Raw genomic sequence first — 13603 nt, 5'->3', positions numbered from 1 at the left:
TACCCACGAGAATACAAGTAAGAAAATTGAGAAATAAAAAAATTAAGAAAAATACAGAAACAGTATCGAGTTTATATATTATATTGTCAATAAAATAAAATAATGTTATAAGTTATGTTATAATAATTACGATTATTTCGTAGGTATTTTTATTTTACTTTAAATAAATTAAGAAAATTTCACGCAATAGCCTTTGTCTACATTTCACAATATATATTTTGAAATTCTAATTTGTATTCACGTCCATTTAAAAAAAAACATTTAATTTCTCTGCAAATAATATAATAATAATTACAGCAAAAAATTAGAACTTGTCCTTGAAATTAATTTTTCAAGGTCAACGATGTCTTCAGGATTTTTTAAAAAAAAATTTCCACATTCAGCACACAAATTAACATAGAAAACCACTCTCTAATGTTGTTTTTTTTGAAAACGACATGCTATTCATTTATAAGATCCTTATTTATTGTTTAGATCATTTATTTTCATATCCTGTAAACGTAATTATATCTCTTTTTCGAAATATGCAAACTGCATATGCAATTTGCATATTAAGTGCATAAAATATGCAAGTTCGATGTGCAGGAATATTATAATAATTGAAATACATCAAAGTGCATACATAAATATTTATTTATGAACACACGGTATTAGTAAATAATTAGTAGAAAATTAATTACAGAACAAAATCGTCTCGTCTATTTAATTTTGAAAAATTTGTCTGTTACTAAACATTAATTTGGAAGTTGTCACCCAACCGTCGTTCGTCGATTTTTTTATAGAACACAACTTCTGATGCTGTTATTGTTATATTTTGGGTGGCCGACCTCCGAGTGCTGACTGTCTTGTGATAAGGTCTATTGAGAGGGTGGGAAGAGAAATTGTCGTTGTCCTAATATTTTTCTTTAACCAGCGATACAGTATACACTACTATTGTAAAGCTGAGTATAAATAAATACAAACAATTATGCTTAATTAATACCGGAAAAAAATGTCAACGATAAAAAAAAGATTGCTGTAGCCTGTGTACGTATATACCAATAATATTATACACCATATATATAAATCAATAACAAAGCAAACTAATGGCAGATGTTATTGAAATACTTTAAAAATAAAACGAAATTTTTTTTTTGTATGTTATATTGTTAAGAATTGAAGGGTTTGTCTTGCCATGAAAATTTATCGAATTAATCGTATATTTTACTAATCGTCAGCGGCCACTCACCCTTTGCTCCCCCCCCTTGGATCCACGCCATTGTGTAAAATATCTCACAAAAGTAAGACATCAAGCCAAATAATGAAAACATTTTAAATCTATTATAGAATTCTCTCCAAAGTGTGGATTGTGTAAAACGCAATATTTTTATCTGTTTGGTAAAAATCAATATTATAACAAAATCGTTTGCTCGAAAACGTTTTTAAAGGACGCAGTTAAGACCCAAAATAAAAATACTTGCAAATAAAATTTACTTATTACTGTCTTTTTCACACTAAAACTATCGGCTCATTAGCTCATGCGTTTATTTAGTTTTAACGTAATTACAATTTTTAGGGTTTAATGGAAATACTTACTGAAATCGTTGAGCTGATTGAATTTCTTAGACAGTCATCGACTTGATATATTTATTTGTTGGCTGTTGAAACTAAGCTTTCTTCTTGCGACTTTTGGATGGGCTTATATTCCGACCGAACAACCAGAATCTAATAGGTTTTTGCATTGTATGTAGTTGTTTTCGTTAATTTACACAGCTGGTTGGTTTTTTTAAAGTTTAGGTGAACAGGTAACACTACATTACTACAGACCTTTCATTCTCACACTACACATTGTGTCAATTCATATAGTGTGAACATTTATTTTTCGTGTGAGATTGTATATTTTAGAACATTGTTAGAACATGTTAAACAACAGTATTAATTTATCAAAGGAGACCGTCGCTTGGCAATCAGAATATTAATATTATATTACATACAAAATATATGAATCATAACCAAAATCGGGTTTTATTTTATTTTATAAGGTTAGAATTTTTCAAACATTATTTTCTAGTAAAAAAATATATCTACATATTTTCAATATGAACCATGAATGGTAGTGATGGAAAAAAAATCTACGATTAACTAATCATCATAGTGTGTAAACATTATAACGTCTCAATCTTATTAAAGATCACTTGGTTTGTTTTGTGAAAATCCAATAGAAATAGTACATTTTGACATAATTCAATGAAAACTATATATTATGTTATAGGCCTATTGTAGATCTAGTTCCGGTATAATTTTCAGACCTAAATCTCTAACACTTAACTGGCTACTCACCTACCTGCCTTTAGATAATGACAAACAAGCAGTTCTTATCTATCTACATCAAACACGGTTCTGCCGGATATTAGTCTTAGCAATAACGAAAGAACATTGACAACAGTATAGAAAAAAATAACGTCCACGTAGGTTGATAATAAAATATATTATTATTATATTCTTAATTAAATCATATATCTTTTATTTGAAATTGGTGTGTAAACTACGTAATGAATATTTTTTAATTAAAGGCGACAACCTGAAAAATAACATCTAAGACTGCACTAAATTATAATGAGTTTTTTGTTATTAATTATACGTATTATTTACTTATACTTATGGATAGTAATAATACATATAATATGGTTGCTTTTAACATTTATACAATAACTAAAAATTACATTTAATATTATGACTGATTTTGACATTTATATAGAAACTACTGGCAAAAGTTTCATTTTTAGACTGCACATTTTGTCAATTATATTATGGTGTGACCATTCATTTTCATGTATTCACCTGAGATTGTATATTATACAACATTGTCAAACAACTGCAGTATTAATTTATCAATGGAGACCGTCGCTTGACAATCAAAATATATTACATACAAAATAAATGAATCATAACCAAAATCGGGTTTTATTTATTAATAAGTTTCAAAACATTATTTTCTAGTAAAAAAATATATTTACATTTGTAAATATTATACACTATTTTAAAAACATCCAAAAGATATGATGTTTTGTTTGTGAGCACTGTTCGTTTCAATATGAACTATGAATGTTAGTGTTAGAAAAAACAATCTATTACTAGCAGATAATCAAAGTGTGTAAACATGACTTCACTTCACCTGGTTTCACCACTACACGCCATAAATCTATAAAAACACCGTTGTTAGTTCTGACGTTCATATTTGAGTTAATTTTTTAAAAAAATTTCTACATATTTGTGAAATAACTTAATAACATATGTTCCCATTGAAAAAAAAACCTAAGCATATTTGTTTTGTTTAAAATGGTCGTAGTTAAACATTTAAAAAAAAATTTTAAAATGTAGTAATAAATGTACCTACATCTAAAGGAAAAAAAAATTCATAAAATATTCATTTTTTTTTCCAGAAAAATACTGTCTTACACCGGTTGGATCAACCTGTATACTTGCGTTTGAAATTACATACACACATAAAGGCAAATATGGGTTATTAAAATAAATATAAGTAATACATAAGTTCAACAATGTTTTGTTAGCTATTATAATTCAAGTTACAATAGAATAGCATAAAATTAAGTTTAACAATGTAATAAATACAGTATAGTACATGTGTGAAGTTTTTTTCTAATTATATATTAGAAAATTATAGGTAAATAAAACATTTTAAAATATAAAATAGGATATAGTTTACTAAAAACTAGATACACACATAAAATCATTTAGTATGTATGTGAAATAATACAAAAATATAATCGCTTTGTATATTATGCCATTTGGTAAAAATAATAAAGATATAATTATAATTTATAAATTAATTAAGTATTAAAAAAAACAAACTCCATGAAGTATAATATATTAGTACCAAACCACTTTCAAATATCCAACATATAACAATAATATTTAACACAATTAACTACTGTTCAAATCCTTATACCTATTATGATTTACAAATTTGATAGTAAGAACGGTTTTAAATATTTATGAAATGATTCATTGACAGGTTCTTTATTCAACGGACTTTTATTGGCTTCTTCAATAAGTCGTTCGTAAACATTGCCATCATAAGCTCCCAACGGCGAACTCAAAATTTCATCTCTCATATCGAAACTATCTACCAAGCCAACTGCATTCGGCCTGAGACGTTTTAAACTGTCTTCTAATAACGTTTGTACTGAACGTACGTCACTTGGTTTTAAATTTGAAAACTAAACAATGAATAATATTTTTTCTAATATAACTGTATACAAAAAACAACGTTCAAAGAAAATTGAAAAGTACCTGCAAAAAATCGCCCAATTTCAATAAAATCCAATGCACACAAATCAGTTCTGCCAGTTGTGTTATTACCAACTTCAATTCTGGAGAGAGTTGAACTTTGTGAAGAGTAGCTATAAATACATTAATCACAAAAGCTCGACAGTGTGCCTGTAAAATTAAATCATATTATTTTTTTTTTTGCAAATAGGTAATACGTTAGGTACGTCTAAAATAACTAACGTCAGAAGCTCTTGTAAGTTGAATAGATGTCTGATTCCAAGCATCTTCACGAGGAACTCCCGACTTTACTAATGAATTGATTGATAAATAACATTTTTCTATTAATCAAAAAAACAATTATTTCTTCTACATATTTTCTAAGTCAAAATTGTTCATTAAAATATAGTGAAATTACCTTCCAGCTACTTGCGTGAAAGCGTCTGCCATACATTTCAAATCTGTTGTCCAATTTAAACGTTTGAGGTTTTTAAAATTATTTAAATACTTCACCGTTTCGGTTAATTCGAAGCCAGACTTGGCATCTCGAAAAGCTTTCATCAAATATGATTGATTGAGTTCATTCCAAGTTTGCTTCCGATTTCGCCAATTTTTATTCCTAAGGTAAATAATACAGAAAACATATCTTAATCCCATTGATAGATGACAAACTATTATATTTGTAATACCAGGCAGTGGCATCCATGTTTCTTTGTCACTGAGCTGAACAACAAAAGGGTGTATACCATGACATTTTCCTTGAGTATATAACTGAGCTACAACTACTGCACAGTTACAGGTATGTCCGACTAAAAATATAATATACATATTTTCTTAGTTTCTATGAGAATCTAAGGATTTTTAGATTTTAAGTTTAACAATATTACTTTTAAATCTATACAAATATACTTAATTATAAACATAGGCGCAAATTGGGGAAAACTTTAGGGAGCTTAGCACCCATAGTTTTAAACATCCCCCCCGCAAAAAAAAATGTTTTGTGTCATAATATAGGGAGGAGAGAAGATTTTCTAATTTTTTTAAGGGTCTTCGACACCGGCCGCTTTTTTTTAGCAAAATTGCTCTCCTGATTATAAAATGATAAACTTACGTCCACCAGGCCACCATTTATACGAGGTTAATGTGGGACTGTTCAACACAAACTCTTCAGTTGATGGATCGTAAATACAGGTGGTTTCTAAACCTCGAATGAAATTTCCGTGGCCCAGTTCGGTCTATCGTACAAAATACAAATATTAACATGTTTGTTGTTTATATTTATCTTTAACTAATATAGAATCATTACAGGGGATATAATCTATGCAGAAAATACCATAATCTGTCTATAGATAATTTATCTATAATATCTATTAGATATAATGAGAGAGAGAGAGAGACAACCGTTTATCAATATTTTAGCTTGACAACATCCAGCAATAGGTTTTTCAAACCAGTAATTACCGCGTTATCTTGTCCACATATAAGAGATTTTGTCTCTAAAGTTTTAAACAAGTAAACGATATTTCATAATTTTCAGTATTATGCGTACTTTAAAAAAAAAATTAATACATTTCAAGTTCTAAATGAAGGCACAGTGTGGCCGTGTAGAATGCACCACAATTCGTTTAAAAAATGTTAAGCTACGCTGACCACACTTTATCTTTTACATAACCATCTCGCCATACATAATTGGTGTGATATAAATAGCATCAAATTCTAAATCTCTATAGCTATAACCTTTTTTAAATATTTATTTATTTCTTACGAAAATTGTATAGCTAGTCTTTTAGCTTCGATGCAAAGCGAGAAGGTATTGGTTTTACTCTGATGTGTGTTTTTTTTTTATCTGTATACACTGTAACTTTTTTAATACTGGACCAATTCCTTCGAATAGCTACTCTATAAATCGCAAATTTCATCTAGTTGGTACTTTGGGGGGGGGGGGGGGGTACAAGTTTTTTTGTTTTTCGGGGTTTTTAGCCGTAATTTTAAAACTTTTGGGTTGAAAATTTTCCATTAGTTGGAACTCATATGTATCCATAACATATTAAACGGGAAAAAAATTCGGCACTACAGTTTTTTTTTAATTGCCGGGAAACTTTGTTTTCGCAGATTTTGTATATTTTAACAAAAACACCTAAAATCTTTAAAAAAAATTGATCAAATCATTAAAACAATTTTATGTATATCTATGCAGAATGATACTAGTGCTCAAGTACCACTTTTGACTTTAAGTTTACACAAATTCAATTTTTCTTTTTTTTTACTAAAAACCCGGTGTACCAGATGTGAGAAACGAACAGACACTAAAAACTATCAGTTGGTAACGTCTATCCGTGTTGGGTTAGGTTAGGGCTCTTTGGTCGTTATCATAATATTGTGTTTATTACATGATATCACAGACGACTAAATCGTGTAGCTGATTATAGTAGACACACGATTTATTGGGAAAAAAACCTATCCGTGTACTTATTAAGACACTTAATGATTCTGATACAACAAAACCACTGTCGTTATCTCGTTTTTTTATCGCCTGCGTTATATTACCTTACCGAAGGTCAACTATGAGTATATAAGTTCCAACTACCAGCAAATTATGAAGAAGACTGTTGTTTTTTGGATTCAGATTAAGTGTTGGTTTTTATGCAGTTTACCGCCCCAAAATGTATTTTTATTACACAATTTTTTTAAAGGAAAACTATTGTTTTGCATATTGTTATACTGTTATTAATTTGAAGAGATTCTCGCTAGATTGTTTAAATTATTTTATATTAGATATATAATCTGCTTCATGCTAGTTTTAATTTTTTAGTTTATATTTTTTAGCTCTAATTTTGTATAAAATATTTCATTATTTTATTAGTGTGTTCAAGTTAAGATATATTTTAATAGTATTTAAAAGTCATGAATGATAGTACTTTATTTTATGACTAGATCAAATCTCGTGAACATTTAACATCATGATACTGCTCCTATACTATTATTAAAATATCCATAAAAGGTTATTGTTAAATAACAGCCAACAGCCGACCGCTAGTGGCTATACACGTTAGTAATATTTAACTAATAAGTAATATATGTAGGTAAAATTTATTGTTTTCTCGATCACAGTACCAGTATACGATTTATTTTAATTTAAATGTAAGAAAATCGATTTTCCTTTAGAAAATAACAAGAAATTAATATACAGGTGAGGCAGTAAAACGGTCGATTTTCTAATGTATTTAAATGGGAAAACCCGTTCCACTATCCCACCCTTTATATTTTAAGGATCTATGAAAAGGTTTTTTTAGTTGCATTTTGTTTTGTACATTGTCAATCTAGTAAAATAGATAATAATAGAGCTTTGAAATAATATAATCTATGAAGTATAAATAGTTTGTGTGAGATTGCTCTAATGGAAGTATATAAAATATAAATATTAATTTTATTGAGAATAAACAATTATAATTTAAACTATGGAATACAAACGATTTAAACATGAATCGTCCACCATTCTAACTAAATTTAACAAGACATTGTATATGTGTTATTTGGTCCACTACGTTTTTGCAAAAAAAAACAGTACAGTGGGGTCGGGGCATAGTGGGGACGGAGCATAGTTGTGTCGGGGTATAGTAGGGACGGGTAGGACACAGGTTTACAGGAATTTTTAAATCTGAAAGTGATAAAATCACTTTCGAAAAAACGCTTCGATGCAAATCGGTAGTTAGTATTTTCAAGCCAGTACAGTCCAAACCAAGCACAGTATAACCAGCAAAGTAAGAACGTTTTAAATTAAGGTTCTGTATTTACAAATGAGCATCAAGCGATAATTTGGAAGTGATTTTATCCGAGAGGACTAGTACAGTAGAGTATTGACATAATGTAATCAAAGCAATGAGGAAACGGAGAGGTCACAGGTCTACAAGAATTGTTATAAATAAAAGTGATAAAATTGAATAAAATCGCTTTCAAATAAACGCTTTGATGCTCATTTGTAAATACAGAACCTTAATTTAAAACGTTCTTACTTTGCTGGTTATACTGTGCTTGGTTTGGACTGTACTGGCTTGAAAATACTAACTACCGATTTGCATCGAAGCGTTTTTTCGAAAGTGATTTTATCAAATTCAGATTTAAAAATTCCTGTAAACCTGTGACCTCCTCGTCCCTACTATGCCCCGACCCAACTATGCTTCGTCCCCACTATGTCCCGACCCCACTGTACTGGTTTTTTTAAACTAACACCTACACTAATGTACAAATTAAAATTTCACGTTGAACTGAAACGTGTGATTGATTTTCTTTTAACAAACACGTACGATATATTTAGTAATATTTAACATTAAAAAAAAACTCAATAACACATTTTCTTTTCAAGTGCAATTAATAACATCTCAAAATACTCTTAAATGCACATTAACTGCAGTTACACAATTAGTTTTACTACTAAAACTTTAAGATTACTTTAAAAAAACTAAGTTAAACGTTATTTTCTCTTTTAAAGAATTGTTTAATAACTTTCATTAACAGTATAGAAATTAAAAAATAATAATTATTAATCTTATGAAAATATATTCATTTATAACAATAAAATATGAGAAAGATATCAATAGTAGAAAAATTAACTTCGCAAAAACAATGGAAACCGCCTTGAGGCTTTTTCGTTTAATTGACAATGTGTATTTTACAATACCAAATTATTCTAACAAAAATATTGCCATACATGGTATTCGGTTGAAATTTTAAAATTAGTATTTTTATTATTTTCTACCTTTATGATTATTTTTTTATTATTGTTCTTTGAGACTGACAGTTTTAATTATGCTAAGTTTTTTAAACTATTTGGTATTGATCTGTGAATTAAACTTTTTTGTTTTTTATTGTGATTTTCAAAGAAGTGTTTTTAATTATTGTTATATTTCATACTATATCTGGAAAATATGCTATGTTTTTCTTAATAATTAATGGATTTTAAGTCTGAGTTTATATTTTGGATTAATGTTTTTAAACAATTATTTATAATGTTGACAAATGACGAAGGTTTATTTTTATATTAGTGAATTTAAATGTTTTATTTTATAATTTAATTTGTAAATAAGTATTCATACGTTTTATTAGTTTTTTTATAGTACCAATAAATATTTTTTTATCAACATTCAATAAAACTGTGATGACGAGTATTATTATTAAGACTTAAACTATTAGGATATAAAAATAAAAACGACTGTAATTCATAAATCATACTGTACAGCTGTTAAAATTTAGACCAATTAAAAGTTCTCAACTATTTAAATTTTCATAAGGTATTTAAATTAAAATTTACTTTTAACAACATATAAATAGATGATAACACCCACAGCCTCGAAAAAATTGGGATCGTGGGTAGCTTCAAGCAAGTATCTGGAAATCATATATCATAAACCCTTTTCCCTAGAAGGGATAGAATTGTTTTTTTTATTTCACTTTTTTAAGGAAAGTTTTAGAGATTTAGTTCTTAAATTTAGACCGAAGGCAGATCTAAAATGGAACTATAACATATTCAATTTTCTCAAAAATCTGTTGTCAATTTTTTTTTTATAAAGGAAAAGCCCCCACTTTGGCCGTAGTCAGTTTCTAGGTTGGTATGTGTGAGTGAATCAACAGTCAACAGGTAATGAAAATGTTTTCACTATATTGTTAATTACGATACATAGGTAACTATGACAGTACATTTTTCTAGACAGACGATCAACCCTAATCGTATCCACCCTGCACAATCCATATAATATTTCCATATTAGTTTTTATATTACCTAAGCATATGTTCCTACTATCTGACTGCTGAACATTCGACCGACCCAAACGTCTTGTTGTTCCATTGTGTCTTGTCCCATAATTGTAGAAATGAACATAAGCAAATGTACAGCAAAAGGTGAACCATCCTTTATGATAGCATTAGCAAGAAACCATATATGAGTTCTCTACAACAAACAAAATATCAAATTTAACTAATTCTAAAATTCCTATAATTTTTTAAAATATACCAATCCGTAAAGATCCGTGGACCCGCCACTGCCGTCATTTTGTTGTTGCCAGTCCGTAATTTTTTTAAACAAAACAACACTCTTCCTTACAGCGTGTTCATAACGTTCTTTGTGACTTAAATATGCCATTGGAACTTTGTCTTTAAAACGGGGATCGGGTAAAAAAAAAACGATTCTGAAAATACAACACTTAGTATAGTTATATAATGTGTATGTGTTGGCAAGGCGGTACAACAAAAGCGCTAAAGAGGAATAGGAGAAAAAAAACATTCAATTACCAATTTTCCTTCTAGCTTCTGTACTTTGAATATCACCATCTAAAAAAATTCGTAAGTTCTTCGACGTTGAAAGTACAATTTTGGCGTTCTCTTTTCAAATCCTCGTTAATTGTAATTTTCATTTTTATTAAATAAAAATACTAACGAACAATAGTGAAGTATCTATGCTAAACAATAATTGAACCATTAAGTAGGTGAGTAGTATAGTGAGTAGGTGTATCAAGGACAATAACTAAACTATTTTAATAACATTCAAACATTATAATAACATTCAAACATTCTATACTTAATTAAAGCAAAATAATAAAAAATCCGCTGGTCTTATTTAGTAAAATAAAAACATGGTTTGGAATTTTCGTGTGAATTTTTTATTGCTGCGTAGGTTAAGTTCAATATCTGTTGACCTGTTGACCTGTTTAACCTGTTGACTGTTGATTTACTCACACATAGCAACCTAGAAACTGACTACGGCCAAAGTGTAAATTTACCCTATTTTGCGGGTTTTTCCTTAATAAAAAAAATTTGACAACAGATTTTTGAGAAAATTGTATATGTTATAGTTTCATTTTAGATCTACCTTCGGTCTAATTTTCACATCTAAACCTCTAAAACTTTGCTTGAAAAAGAGAAATAAAGAAAAAAATTCTATCCCTTCTAGAGGAAAGGGTTTATAATATTTTTGCTTGTTTGTTAATGTCTATCGATAGTACTATGTTTGAAGAATAATTCACATAAATTTGGAACATTTTCGACTATTTTTAAAAAAATTTTAGAGCATTGTAATTTTAAGTTGAAAAATTTGTAAATTTTTGGGTGTTTTCTTTGATACAAATAAAATAAAAACACATCATTGTAAAAACAATACCATCTCAGCTCCGCACCGAATCTAAAATTACAAATTTATTCGCATGCGGCATTCTTTACTTGGCCTAAGTCGCTGTCAAAAGCCAGTCTTCAGTTTCAATGTACCAGTGGCGTGAGATACCATTATTGTGAATCAATTTATTTGACGTCATAAGGTATTTATGTGTCCAAATTACTAACGTAGGTTAAGTTCACAATATCTAAGCGTTATTGTTATATGTTATAATAGTAGCTATCCTATTTATTATTCCGGCTTCATTTATTTGATTTTACATTTACACCTTAATATTATTCCTGTTTGGTTATCTCCTATAAAACAATTGTTAAGATTACTAAATGAAACAATAATATAGTTACCAATGGATTACATGTGAATTCATCAAATCAATTACAATTATTTTTTATAAATGCACTGTGCAATAATATCGTTATTTCTCGATTTTGAAATCTAAAAAATAATGAATATTCTTAAAGGGATAATACTTGAAATTGTAATCAATGTGTTGCAGTCATTAGTATTAAACATAATAATTAATAATATATAGATATTATTATAATATATATTTCCACTTTTTGTTCCGAAAAAAAGGTTAATAGTATATATTTATTTTTAACCGTACTTGGATATGAATATTTACTTTGGGAGAATCAAACAAATATCTATATATACTTTCATTGATCTATAATAAAATCAGCTAATTTTTGGATTAATAAAAATGTTTTAAACATAACTGTACTGATCGATGGCTTGCATACATATTACTAATTTGGCTACAGACATTTCCATCATATAATAGCCTAAAGCAGAATTTAATACTTCATCGTCGAACAAATCTACAAAATCAACTGTACATGTGGTCTTGTGAGTTTCAAGCGTATTTCCGTCAAACTATTGAAATCAAAGGAACGTCGCTGGCATTTAAGTTTGAATACAGCCGCGGTCGTAAATTTAAGTAGTTTAATCTATCTTTATGATTATTGTAAAAGATTTACGCTTGTCGTAGTCAAAAGTTATAGCAACTTGAACTTTTAACTTTTCCACGTATATATCAGGAGCTAGCGGTCGGCTACCCGATTAAAAATAATTGGCAATAATAATACATTTAATAATTTGAATGATTTTAACATTTATATCGAATCTACTGGCATGAACACATAAGGGACAGTCTAGGAGTTGCATCAACTGTGGAGAAAATGAGAGAGAGTGGGTTGAGATGGCTCGGTCATGTTATGAGAAGTGATGAGACAGAGGCAGTGAGAGGTGTTATGAAGATGAATATAGAGGGAAAAAGAGGAATAGGAAGACCAAATAAAAGATGGATGGACGGAATACAGAGTGTAATGATGATAGTGGGGGTGATTGAACGAGATGTAGAAGACCGAGCTCTATGGAGGTGTAGGACTAGGGTGGCCGACCCAATGTAGTTGGGAGCGGAAGGCGATAAAGAAGATATACAATCCACTGGCAACATTTTCATTTTTAGACTACACATTGTGTCAACTATATAGTGTGAACATTAATTTACCTATATTCTTGTGAGATTGTATATTATAGAACATTGTTAAACAACAGTATTAGTTCATCAATTGAGACCGTCGTTGATGGGTATTGGCAATCAGATTATATCAAAAACAAAATATTGTCCTTACACCTATTAGTATCTATTTAGAGTGTCCCATAAAAGTATGACAAATTAAATAATTTTTGTTCTAGTATATATTTTTAAGATTAAAAAAAAAATTAATTTATACTCATCTGCACTATAATTACCTCGTTTTTTTTTAATATAATTGACTTTCTATATTCATTAAATTTTGTCAAAATGTAATATTTTTGTGAAGATACTTAATACGTTATGGAAAACGTTAAGGAAACACCGTTTTTGCAGCTTCGTGAGCGGCTATTTCAAAATCGATATGCATTTTTTTATACTTAGTATTTCAGATGAATATTTTGAGCATAATTCAATTAAATATGTCCACATTTGAATATGCTTTTTTGCATTTATCACTTAGAAAAAAGCCAAAACAAAATAATAACTGTTTTTTAATTCGTGTATCGTATAAAGCTGAATAAAGTATTTGGGTGCGTATTCAAATGTGCCATCTACAAATATGGCTTCACACTGTACCAATATATTAATATTTTTCTTCATTGTATTGAAAATAAAATGTAAATAGTACA

General features: G+C 28.7%; 1 protein-coding gene and 1 pseudogene across 1 annotated transcript in view; both read right to left on the bottom strand.

The window, feature by feature from the left end:
* Positions 1–13603, bottom strand: part of LOC126844103 (uncharacterized) — a 31837-nt gene that overhangs the window by 17261 nt on the left and 973 nt on the right. The window lies entirely within an intron of this gene.
* On the bottom strand, positions 3945–10679 carry LOC126844109 (probable peroxisomal acyl-coenzyme A oxidase 1; annotated as a pseudogene).

This window comes from Adelges cooleyi, unplaced genomic scaffold (genome assembly GCF_023614345.1).
Source record: "Adelges cooleyi isolate 19-005CV unplaced genomic scaffold, UGA_ACOO_1.1 ACOO_flye_CR_arks_rails_tigmint_CR_PRNA_63, whole genome shotgun sequence".
NCBI lineage: Eukaryota > Metazoa > Arthropoda > Insecta > Hemiptera > Adelgidae > Adelges > Adelges cooleyi.
This window is presented reverse-complemented; position numbering and strand designations above follow the sequence as displayed.